Source organism: Sylvia atricapilla, chromosome 2, assembly GCF_009819655.1.
Source record: "Sylvia atricapilla isolate bSylAtr1 chromosome 2, bSylAtr1.pri, whole genome shotgun sequence".
In the NCBI taxonomy this organism is placed as follows: domain Eukaryota; kingdom Metazoa; phylum Chordata; class Aves; order Passeriformes; family Sylviidae; genus Sylvia; species Sylvia atricapilla.
This window is the reverse complement of record NC_089141.1, coordinates 14617933-14629994: the sequence shown is the minus strand read 5'-3', so window position 1 is coordinate 14629994 and position 12062 is coordinate 14617933.

Below are 12062 nucleotides of genomic sequence, written 5' to 3'. Positions count from 1 at the left end.
AGAGTAGGTAAGGGAGAAGCAGGATGAGAAGATGCAATAGCTAAGCCACTGCTCACTCCTGCAGCCACCAGTTCAAAGCAGGAGTCGTGAGATTGCTCTTGAGCTGAGTGGCTCTGTGCTCACAGACAAACCATGGCAATTCTCAAGGCCTCCCTTTTCCTTCTCTTCTCATTCTAAGCACAGAGTAAAGAGCATATCAAAAATCACCAAGACAACCTTGGGGTTTTCACCTTGCCTTCCTCTTGGGCCTTAAATACTCTCAGAAAAAAGGCAGAAATGGAAGTCAGATTTTACAGCTGCTGGCTAGGAGCCAGAACAGCAGCTAATGTTGCTAAAATCTGAGCCATGGTTTGATCAGATGGTAGAAATGCCTCCCCTCATGTTTTTTTCCTGTTGAGGCAAGCATATGTCATTTTTTGAGTTGCAAAACCTATAAAATTATTTAGAACCCCAGATATTGTGTATACGTCATTTATATCACACACACATATATATATGCCATATATGTCACACCTCAGCATATGTGATCTTTCCATAACCCAAAGTGAGAAACAAGCATGTGATCTGTAAAAACCATTTTCTACCCATGGATGGGCATAGCTTCTGTGAACTGATGGGATAATCATTCTCATAGACAAACATTCCCAAGTCAGCCACTTCTTCCACCAAGCCCATGTAAGAGGCTTTATAGAATGCAACAACTGGTTGCTTACGACGTAATAAAGAAAAAGACATCCACAGAGGAAAAAGAAATGTGAATACGCAGAGGCAAAATTTTCCAATTAAAATGGCAAGAGAGGGGGTAGAGGTAAATAAGATGGATCTTAAAGTGCAGATTTCATTTCCACCTATTTCTACATAATATCTGTTCATTAGCTTTAGAAAGCAGCAAGTGCTGAATTATTTTGTCTTTTGAGTTGCTGATGCCACAAGTTTCTGTTATGTTTTCTGAGTTTCATCTTGTTTTTTTTTCCTCTGGGTCCACTTACATAACTTTTCAGGTTTTGATAAACACCCCTGAATGTGCTGCTAGAAGATGCTGTTAACATGCTAAGAACTTCAGGAAAGAGAACATCAACAGAAAAAGAGAAAGAGGATCGTTTCATAGCTATACAGTCTATATGTTAAAAAACCCCCATAATAATTTAGCACAGGTATGCATACACATCTCTGAGGGAATGAAGAGACTAACTTATGCCATGCAGATGGTTTCCACTGTTTGATGTTGCTGCAGCTGTACAGCCTCAACCCATCATTACAGCACCTTTAACTCTGTAATGCTGCGTCTTTTATTCTTTCTTTCTCAAAATGATGAGAAAAGGCACCTGCATGCTTCTTTCCAAATGCCAGCACACAATTTGTGTGTTTATACTGTCTTGTACATAAAAAAACAATTTGGAATTAGAGAGGCGTTTTTTGCATCAAGTCTGGACTGCTTGGGCAAGTCTTTGTACTGTTTTCCTTTTTCATTCTTTGCCAAACTTGTTTCTGTTTTACAAACTGTTTGATGCAACAGTCTGCTTCTTTTTATAAGAGACCAAGGACTCTTGTCTAGAGATTCACATATTTGTTATGATTCAAGTATTATTTCTACTAGCCAAAATAATTTTTAGAAGTCACATCTCATTTCTTGATCTACATTTTAGTGTACATGTCTATATTATAGGAAAACAATTGCCTTTAGAGAGTAGTCACAATACAGCAGCATGTGAATTTTAAATTAATAGATACACAAATTTTTCCTCTTCAAAGTTTAAGATTACTTCAAGCACCTCTGTGTTACTGTGGAATGCTGTGTCCAGTTCTGGACCAGGCTCTGCTCAGTGGTGCCCAGCAATGGGACAAGAGGCCACGGGCAGGAATTGATGCACAGGAAGTTCCTTCTGATCATGAGCAAGAATTTCTTCACTGTGCAGTGACCAAACACTGGACCAGATCATCCAGAGAGGGCTGGAGCCTCCCTCACTGGAGATATTCCAGAACCATCTGGACACAATGCTGTGCTCTGTGCTCTGGAGTGACCCTGCTTGAGCTGGGCAGTGAGACCAGATGATCAATTGTGATCCCCTCCCACCTGACTCATTCCAGAATTCTGTGACACTGCAATACTTCCTAGTGGCTATTGAAAGAGGAAAAAACCTGTTTCTCCATATGCCACAAAGAAATGGAAATCAATGCTTTTACAATGAAAAGTTATGCAGTATTTCTACACTGATCATCCTGAAATGATCATACTTAGGTTTTTCTCCACTGTCAATTGACTTTTGGAAGAAGGACACAGACAAGTCCCATGGGAAAAAAAATGTTCCTTCTCCTACAAATCAAGAGAGAACAAAGTACACTCTTTGCTTAAGGATGATGCATTCTGCACTTTCCAGAAAGAGGAAATCCCCTGTGAGTAGTGCATACATTTTTTATAGTTTTCTGATGAATAGGTGATACACTGATATAAAGCATCAGCAAAATCCCTCCCACTTCTGGGCTTCCTCTGACATGTCCAGTTGTTACACCAATGTTTTCTCCTCATCCCCCAGTGCTTATTTCTGATACTTTCTGTTATTCTATTTGCAAAATCGAAAAAAAAAAGCAAACAGGAGCGCTAGATTAGAAAAGCCAACAGACTTTTAAATGTAATACTTAACATTACATTGCTTGCAGTTTAACTCTGTGCTGTTTCCAGCAGGCACTGCTGAAAGGGTCTGAGCACTCAGGCATGCAGCTGGCCCCATCACAGGTGATATAGCTGCTTCAAAATGATAAATCCTTTTGAAAGCAAGTATAAAAAAGCTTTGATTCATATACACTAAAACTTGTTATAAGTAATGAATGATTTAGATAGAACACATTTAGCACTGTCTCGGAACAAACATTTATTACAAACATACCACAACATCTAAAGCAGTAGCAGATAGCACACCATCAATCAGAGCCGACCACCAAAACAAATTGTGCCTCATAAACTACTTTAATATGTCACACAGCTTCCAAATATACATCACTGATCCATTTGTTACAAAGCCTGGGCTACTTTTTCACTGACAAGTCAATGACATTTGGTATTTTCATTTATGTGTGATCCCACAATGAATCTAAGGACTCCATTCACCCAAAATTAGGTTCCTGCGAGCACTGGCCTTTCATGCTCCCCAGGCTTGCACAGTTCTGCACACACAGATCTTGGTAATGATGCCTGTCTACAAAGACCCATTTGCCAGTGTACTTTGTGTACTTTCGCAGCATCTTGCTAACTATTTCAAGTCCTCAAGCTGCAGTTCCCTCTACACCCATGCAAAATTTATGGTCCATACTGATAAGAGCAGGCAGCAGCACAGTAGCAGTTTTAAAGGGCATATGTTACATGCTGGAGAACACATTTTTCAACTCATTTTGAAGAAGTAATTGAGGAAGGTGTGTCTACTTTTCTCTTCCCATATCAGCAGAAATGCCTAGAAAATAATTCTGCCACAGAAAAGCAAAAAATTAACTCATTATACGTTTAGTCTGACAGCCTGCATAGGCTTAAAGCTTCTGCATTTATATCTAAGGTCTGTATTAAAGCATAACGAATATTTTAAAAAAAATTTCCAGTGTGAGGATTAACCAAACAGTGTAAACCACCAAAGATGAGCACCTCATCCTGCATCTCAATGCACTTCTAGAGGTATAAATGACAAGCCATGCTTCAGAAAAATGCCTGAGTGCTGCAAATGCAAATTTAAGAGCATGGATTCCACTCAATTTTTAAGAGAGCTATGTCAGAACAAATTGTGCTGAGTGGAGGATTAAATAGTTAAAGGTCTTGTATATTAGATTTCCAAAAACATGTAGCAGATTTCCTAGTCCAACATCTCTTCTTGTCTCTCAAACAGGACTGGAAAGTGTACAGTTCGCATAAAGTTTGGTGTAAACAATCTTAAGGGATTTCCAACTGCATCCATAAATTCAGATCGCTGGGATAATGAGCTCCATGGTCTGATTTCTCGCCAGTGGATGCGAAATGCTCTTTTGCTGCTCTGCCAACTGCTGCTGTATCAGACAGAGAACACATCTGAGACAACAGGAGCTGGGCAGGACATGCAGCACCAGCACAAGCTGCCCAGGGCTGTGAGCAAACAAGCAAAGCTCTGCCAGGTCAATGCCAGTGCTGTGCTGCAACCTACTGCACACGACTTTCAACCGACATGCTTCCCAACAGATTCTCAATTATGCATCTTAAACACAATTCTTCACACATTCTTTACCTTGATGCCTGGGGAAGGCTGACCTAGAACAGAGACTGGACAGAGCTAGAGAACAAAGTAAGTATTTATTGAAAGGCCTCCAGGATCCACCTTGGGCAGGACAAGAGCCTGACCAGGTCTACACCCAAGGTGGACACAAAATGGTCACAAAATAGCTGAGTGGTCATGAGGTCTCATTTTTATAAGTTTTGGTCCATTTTCACATTGGGGTTTAACTGTCCAATTACAGCTCCAGGTTGTGAAGCCCCTTCCTTCTTGTTCCTCCCTTCAATCCACCATTGTTTGTATTTTTGGGCCTGAAACATGTACTAGTTGTCCTTGGTCTCCAGCAGGAAAAGGATTTGTTTTGTCCACCTACTCTGTGAAGAGAGTTTAATAGCGCTTAATATGAGGCTCAGAACTGCATCCCTAACCAACACAGAATTTGAAAAACTTAAAGGCATCAACCTGATGCCTTCTGAACTGAGCTTTGTAACTGTCTGAAGTTTTAAGGAAGTTTGCATCTTTATCAGGTATTTTTTAGTCCTGCTTGGAAGGCAGTGATAGCCCTGTCTCATTTATTTTTTAAGTATCAAATGTTACTATTTAAACCCTATAATGTGTCATTGATCTGCACGTTAAGCAGCCACTGAAATCAATAACCTGTTCAGTGTAAAAAAATCAATGGACTGGTATAATCCTAAATAAGTATTCTAAACACAAAACTCTGTGATGCCACCTTGATTTCAATCTTTCATGTATGGCTACTCAAGCCAAATATTCATTAATGTTATACTCATACAAAGAAGACAAGAAAAGAGATATAATTGATGGCAGCTACAGTGGCATTAGTGATGTGAGTATTGTAATTAGTCAAAACACTTCTAACACTTTTAGAGGATATTATAGGAATAAATAAGACAAGACAATATGATTTTCCTAAGTACATGATGATAGGTCTGTATATCCTATATTTATGTCAAAGCCAACACAAAGTACTAACTAGCTGACACCTATTATGAAGGCTGAATAGTTCTGTATCATGTTGAGATCCAAAAGAACACTCATCTGCAATATGACAAGCCATCAGGAAAAATTTGGGTTGTAAAGCCTGAAAGAACCATAAATGGACAAAGAGACAAAGAATGTATCTGTTTAGGTTGTGTTTCACTGTGACTGCCAGCTCTGTGGACTGAAAGCATCCCCAGTGGGTATCCCCAGCAATTCTGCCTTCACAAGGGGTTTCATGAGCAGCTCAGAGCTGCTCTGCAAACCTCTCAGCAGACAGAGGGAGTACACACCGCCCTGGTTCAAAAGGAACATAATATGTCATGACTTAATAGTGTTTGATTTCTCCCCAGTGGTTTTTAAGGCTAGAGAGTTGACCTCCTTCCTCCCTTGGTGCTTGACTGTTGACATCTCCATGTTCTTTCTTGATTAACCAAACCTCATCCTCCACTTTGTTCCTTAAGCCTGGTTTTTCAAAGAGTGCTCTTACTGCTTAAGAAAAGGAAGAAAAAGGAATTGGACAAGGCAGCTACATAGAACACTTAGTGAAACTGGGGGCTAAAATCCCACACCAGGCTTGGCAGCTGTGATAATGATGTATAATTTAATTGAAGCTATACTGTGAGCCTCAAAAGGACTTCAGACCTTTTCCCATGTTTATATATTATTCAGGCTAATGGCAACCCTGAAATAGAAAAAGCTTCTTATCTCTTAAAACTTTTATTGCAGTGAGCTCAAAATGCACAAAGCTGAGTGCTGGTCTGTCTGCTTTAATGCAAAGTGAAAGGAGGCTGCTTCCAGTGCACTTTTGCATCTCTGTCTTGGCAAAAAGACAGATGGGATTGGATGCCTTAGAAACCAGGGATGCCATGGCATGCACGAGAAATGTAAAGATTTGAGTTACTTCTAGACTTAAAATATGTTCTTCACGTCCAGCCATTATTTTTTTTCACTTCTTTTTTCAACACAAGTTCATAGAAAAAATATAAATCCCATTAGACAAGAAAAAAAAAAATCTATAGCAATCAATACAAATGGCACCTCCTTTGCATTTTGTGCAAGTTAAATGACAGATCTTGCTGCTCATTTAATGCTGTTACAAAAGCCTGGATCTACAGGGTTTTTGAAAACTAACAGGATAATTTACGGAAGGATGACAAGTGGCTTATTAGCAGTTGTATTGTCTGGTGCATATTCATGCTGTAGACCAAGCTGCAAAAGAGAATCACTCTTCAAGCTGGTCTTCAGTCTATGCTCAACTTTCATGTACAGGAGAATAGATGAATAAATCAGGAATCTTCATAGAAGGTTTTTGCTTCCAGCCGTTGTTTAGACCATAAAGCAAAATTGGAACCCAACATAATATATACAAGTGCGCATGCCCACGTAAAAAATAACACACATATAATTAAATTAGGTAACCCCAAATCATATCTGTGGAAGAGGGTAGCCACAGAGAGCCAGCAAGAAATTCTTCAAATCATTCTCCTTTCAGAATGCAAAGCAAAATTTCCCCCAGTGGTGGCTGTCTGTAGGTGTTGTGGTGATCGATGAATGGCACAGCTCGTCGCGTGATCTCTCCCAATGCTCAAAGACAATGCCAGTGCCATTAAACATATCAGTCACTGCTGAATTTCTGCTGAGCAGATTATGAGCAGATACATCCAGAGCTGGTGACTGCCCCCGCCATGAATCAAAAATGTGTACTGCTAAACTGATTTAGGGCCTCAAACTACATTATCTGTAAAATGAAATTACCATGTCCTTTGTTTGGAAAGGGAATTGAAAAGACCAATATAGATCAAATAAATTTACATGCATAATACATTACATTATCCTGCGTTCTCAACACATCTCACTTTCTCTACATGAGGTGCACTTTTTGAGAGCACATGCAAGATTTTGTAACACAGCTTTTGTTTAAACTAGGATTTAAGCAAGTTTATGAGACAGCTGTAAATGTTGGAGAATTCATAAAAGACAACACATCCTCTCTAATTTGAATGGTACAAAAATTCTTACCAATTGCTGTGTTCCTTTCAGATTAAAAAGCAATAATGTATCATCAAAGGGCACCAGAAAGGAAATTAGTCAAGATACTCAGCTGTATTTTCCAAAGAATATAAATTAAGCAAAAGCATATTATCAGGAACAAAAATGTATCTACATGTTCCTCATGATCTGTTGTATTGTCTCTAACTCTATAGGACTAATTCAAGGTAACAATTCTTATGAGTAGTTTTTCTATTTAAATACAGTGAAAAAGCTATTAAAACTGATTGAAAGAAATTGTTAACACTCTGATAAATAACCTCTGTAGATAACCATGTGTAAAAGGTCTTCTAAAAATTACAAAATAATTGATAAGCAGAAGAAACTGTGCACTGAATATGAAGATCAAAGGAGCTGAGAAACAATCTAAGCAATACAATCTAAGCTATACATATAAAACTTCCAGGCAGTCACTGGTGCCCAGGAGCTGTAATGCAGAATGAGATCTTAAGACAGCTCAAAGAGTGATATTCTATTAAGGCTGGATTTTACAATATATCCTATGCAGGGCTGCTATAGAAAGAGTGAAGTGAAACCATGTAAAATAGGGAATTTACCCTCTTCATGGCAATAGAACCAATGCATTAACAAGTCAGTTAGGAAAATAAAATAATAATAATAAAAAAAAATTATTAAAAAAAAAAAAAAAAGGAAGAAGCAACAGTAGATGTTCCCCCTAGAACACTGAGAGATTGAAATTAAGTATTACATCATTATTATCCAAGAGGCTTTTTTCTCAGACTACTGAGACTTTGTCATGATACGTGACAGAATGTTTATGTCTCCCCAAACTGCATCAGCAGGCTCCACCACTGACTCTAGACAAGTTCCTTAACAACTATACTGAAATTCCATTCTTAAACTCCCAGAGTCCTGATCTTTAAAATACATTTTTCCTTCAAAACAATATTCAACAGCATGAAGGAATTGACTAAACAAAGATGATTTCTTCAGTTCTCCTCCCATTTCCCTTCTGCTGATCTTCAGCACTCAAAAGCAGAAAATTGCAACTTCAAAAATAAAAATGGAAATTAAAATTCAGCAAAGCATAGAGTCATTCTTCTTTTTTATTTTTTCCCCCACAGTGACTTACTAGAACATTACCCAGATTTCAAGACTGTCACTTTTTTAAAGCAGAAGCCAAAAAGTGTAGTGATGGGAAAAAATCAAATTTGCAAATTTGAAAACCAACTTTTGTCCAGATTTTTAATGAACTTTATATCTTTCACCATGCTCTGTAACCTTAAACTATTTTAAGTATGCATTTGCTCCTTTTGTTATTAAACACATATTATTAATCTAACTGTTATTGAAATTTATACATAAATTGAAAATTATTGAATTAAGGGATTCTTGACAACAAAGCAACAGCAATTCATTAAAACATGTTCTCTCTTACTGCATAAGCCTATCCCAAGTCCATGGATAATCCAAAAGATATTGAATACCTCAGTCAGACCCATTGAGGAATGATGGATAGAAACTATGGACTGTAGACAAATTCACAAGCTTTACCACAATCACCATAACTAGTGGGAACTGCTTCAGTGTCACAGTTTTTTCCTCTGTCCCAAGATATGGGATGGATATATGGGATAGGAGGCAGCTCAACCCAGAACATTTCATCAGCCTCAGGACTTCTCCATGCTCTCCTGTTCAGATCAGTTTGTCCCCAAATGATTTGATCTGTTTGTAGACAAGGACTACCCAGTAAGAACTGTCATGATTGATTATCAAATAGATGATGCTCAGCTAAGACTCAAAAGCAGATTCTCCTCTCATTTGTAGTCGCATAATTCTAGAAATTTCAGTGGAATTACTCCTGGCCTTAAGAAAAATGCTGAGCACATTTCAGATCCCCCAGACACACCCTGGAATACAGAACAACACTACAGTTCTTCTCAGGCAAGTTCAAGAAAAAAGACACAGTCTTATATTTGCAGAAGACACTTAAGCAGGGGTATCCCTCAGGGGCTATTTTCTGTGTAATATACTAATATTTTAAGCCAGAAGTAGCAGATTTGGTATCTCGACTGCTTTCCAGAGAAATGCTGAATGTAGTGAGTGAAAAACAGGCTCTCCCTGCCTCTCTTCTCAAGATCAAAGAAATTAGGAACATTATCTGTGGTTTCTCAAAGTAAGCACTAATTGCACTAAAATGATGATAATGGAATTCAAAATTTCAATATGTAAGTAAGACTTAAAAATATAACTAAAGAACATTTTCTGAAATACAGAACCAAAGACTTGATATTGCTTTTATTTGGGTGTGTCTGCCACTGGTTTTCCCTCATCCAGTCCTGCAGCAGCTTTCTGTAAGATTTCTAAGGAACCTTTACCTTCATGGGAGAAGAAAGCCAGTGACACGTTCAAATCAAAGTTGTCTCCCAAATTTTCTATAATTAAAGAGAATAAAATCCTTCAATATCTCTCAAAAACACTTTCTCTAATTTTCAGAAAAAGTTTGTGGAGTTTTTTTTCTTATTTCTATTTTCCTATATCAGACTTTACATAGATTTCCATTTCTTCTCCCAATAAGGTTCTAAGCAATGGGTAAACCATTTGCTGCTTTACTCCTATTTACAGAACTAAGGATCCCTTTTTTTCTGTTTTTCCACTGTCAGTACAATGGACCTACAAACTAGGTTAAATTACCAAGCCAGAGGCACTGATCTCAGGCACTTTGGTAAATCTGTGACTTTTCTCTCTCTAAACTTTCCAAAATCCCCCAGTGCACTTTTAATGAACACAGAAAGTCCAGCAGGTAGAAAGTTAATTGTTAGCTAAAGCAATGTGTGGTGTTAAGAACACTTTATCCAGCCTCCTCCATGGGAAAGACAGTGAAGAATTTTCTGCTCATTTGCACCACCACAGACCTGTCCATGCTTGGAACCACAGCAGGAATCTCCCTGGTGATGTCTCCTCACCAATTATATGAGTGGGGAAACCACAGGGTTGTGTCTAAGGCTGAAAGGAAGCAGAAAGGCTGTGAGGGGTGCTGGCATTCAGAGGATGTAGGAGCCCAGAGTAAAGAGGAGGGTTACATTTAGGCATATGAAAACTGAATTTTATGTGGGCTGAGAGTCCTTGTCACTGGGAGCTTCTGCTGAGCCATCAGCATCTCTGGAAACAAAACTGGATTTTGTTTCTCTCTCATTTTTTCCTTTATAATAAGTTTGCTCACGCAAGGAAACACAGGAATGGAAAAACACTGGTTTTGAGGAAAAACCCTAGAAAAAAAAGTATTTTTTTACTTCACTTCTTTGTGCAATATAGTTCTGCAGCCATTAAGTTGTTTTACTATTTAGCTAGGGAGGCTGATGCAGTTTCAAACCTAGTAGGGTGAAATCTGTGCTAGGATGAGAGCTAACATGACACAACTCATCCAAGAACAAGATTTTAGGATTCAAATATAAATTACTGAAAAAGTAATTTCTTTTGAAGATAGTCTCACTGTTGAACAGAGGCTCTAAAACAAGAGCTTTACATTTGGGTGGTTCAAGGAACATTTAGCAAAACTAGCTAATCTGTAAAAGCATCATACATCCCTGCCCCCAGTCCTGAATGTACTAAGGAAAGAAGTTTTCATAAGATTATTTAGTAACGGCTCTTGAAAGAAGTAATGTAATCTGAGTATTCCTTAGATCATGCTTTGAAGTAAAAAAATCAATGGTGTTTAACTGATGAACAACATTTTCTTTGAAAATTTGTAGAAAGGGAATGCCAAAATAACATTTTCTCAGCCATTCTGGTATGTATTTAAGCCTGTTCATCAGTTTGAAAGTGCACACGTGATGTGTGCTCTTTTAACACCTAAAGGCAATGTACACACATTCATTTTATTTGTGGACAAAAGTAAAGAGAATATGCTTGTGCTTGCTGGTTTTCTAATGCCAATGATGCTTTATGGTTGTTCCAAAATCTGTTCAACCCCCCAAAAAAAAAGAAAAAAAAAATGCAAATAACCAAAGGAGAGGAGCCTGTATGCATGGTGGATGAAGTGTTATTTAAATATTCCTTCTGGTTTATAACTGTTTGATCAACATGCTTTTTAATATGATAGCAAACATTTCAAGCAATACTCCAAGCACAGGATGTGGACATAGGATTCAAAGGAAGGTGCCACCTTATTAATTTTTTTTTTTTTTCTGGATAGTCTGGAGCTGCAGTGTGAAGTCATGTGTCAACTTGACTAAATCAAACCACAACCCCAACCTCTTCTCTTCCCTTGTGGCCATAGCCCCCCTCTGTAACATGCTCCCCTGTGATCCAAGAGTGTGCAAACGAAGGGGTCGTATCAGATAATTAGTGCCATCAGCTAAATGAGTGCCATCCTCTCTTATCTGGCCAATTCCTACCTGGATCAGCTCCCTGAGCAGAGGTGCCAACACCAGCAGGAGCACCAGTACCAGTGGAAGAGTCAAAGAGAGATCCTGCAGACAAGACTGTTGGAAGTTAAAGGAGACTGAAAACCTGGCTCAGGCTGAGCCCATCTGCCAAAGGATGGCAAGTTCTTCTCAAAGGTGGCTGGAAACACTCTCCCAGTCTATGATTTGTTTGCTGCTGTTTAGTTTTGTGGCAGCACTGGTCTGCTCTTAAGCAGATGTTACACTTCCCCCACGCTGTTCCCCTTGTGACTAAAAAAGCACCGTCATTTTCCCTCCCTTGCAGCTGAGAAGAAAACTCTCACAGCCTCAGTTTTCCATTGGTCCCATCTCCATTGCCTCTGCCTGTAAGAGACTAAATACAGGTTGCCAAATTCCACAAAATATTTAAAATGTC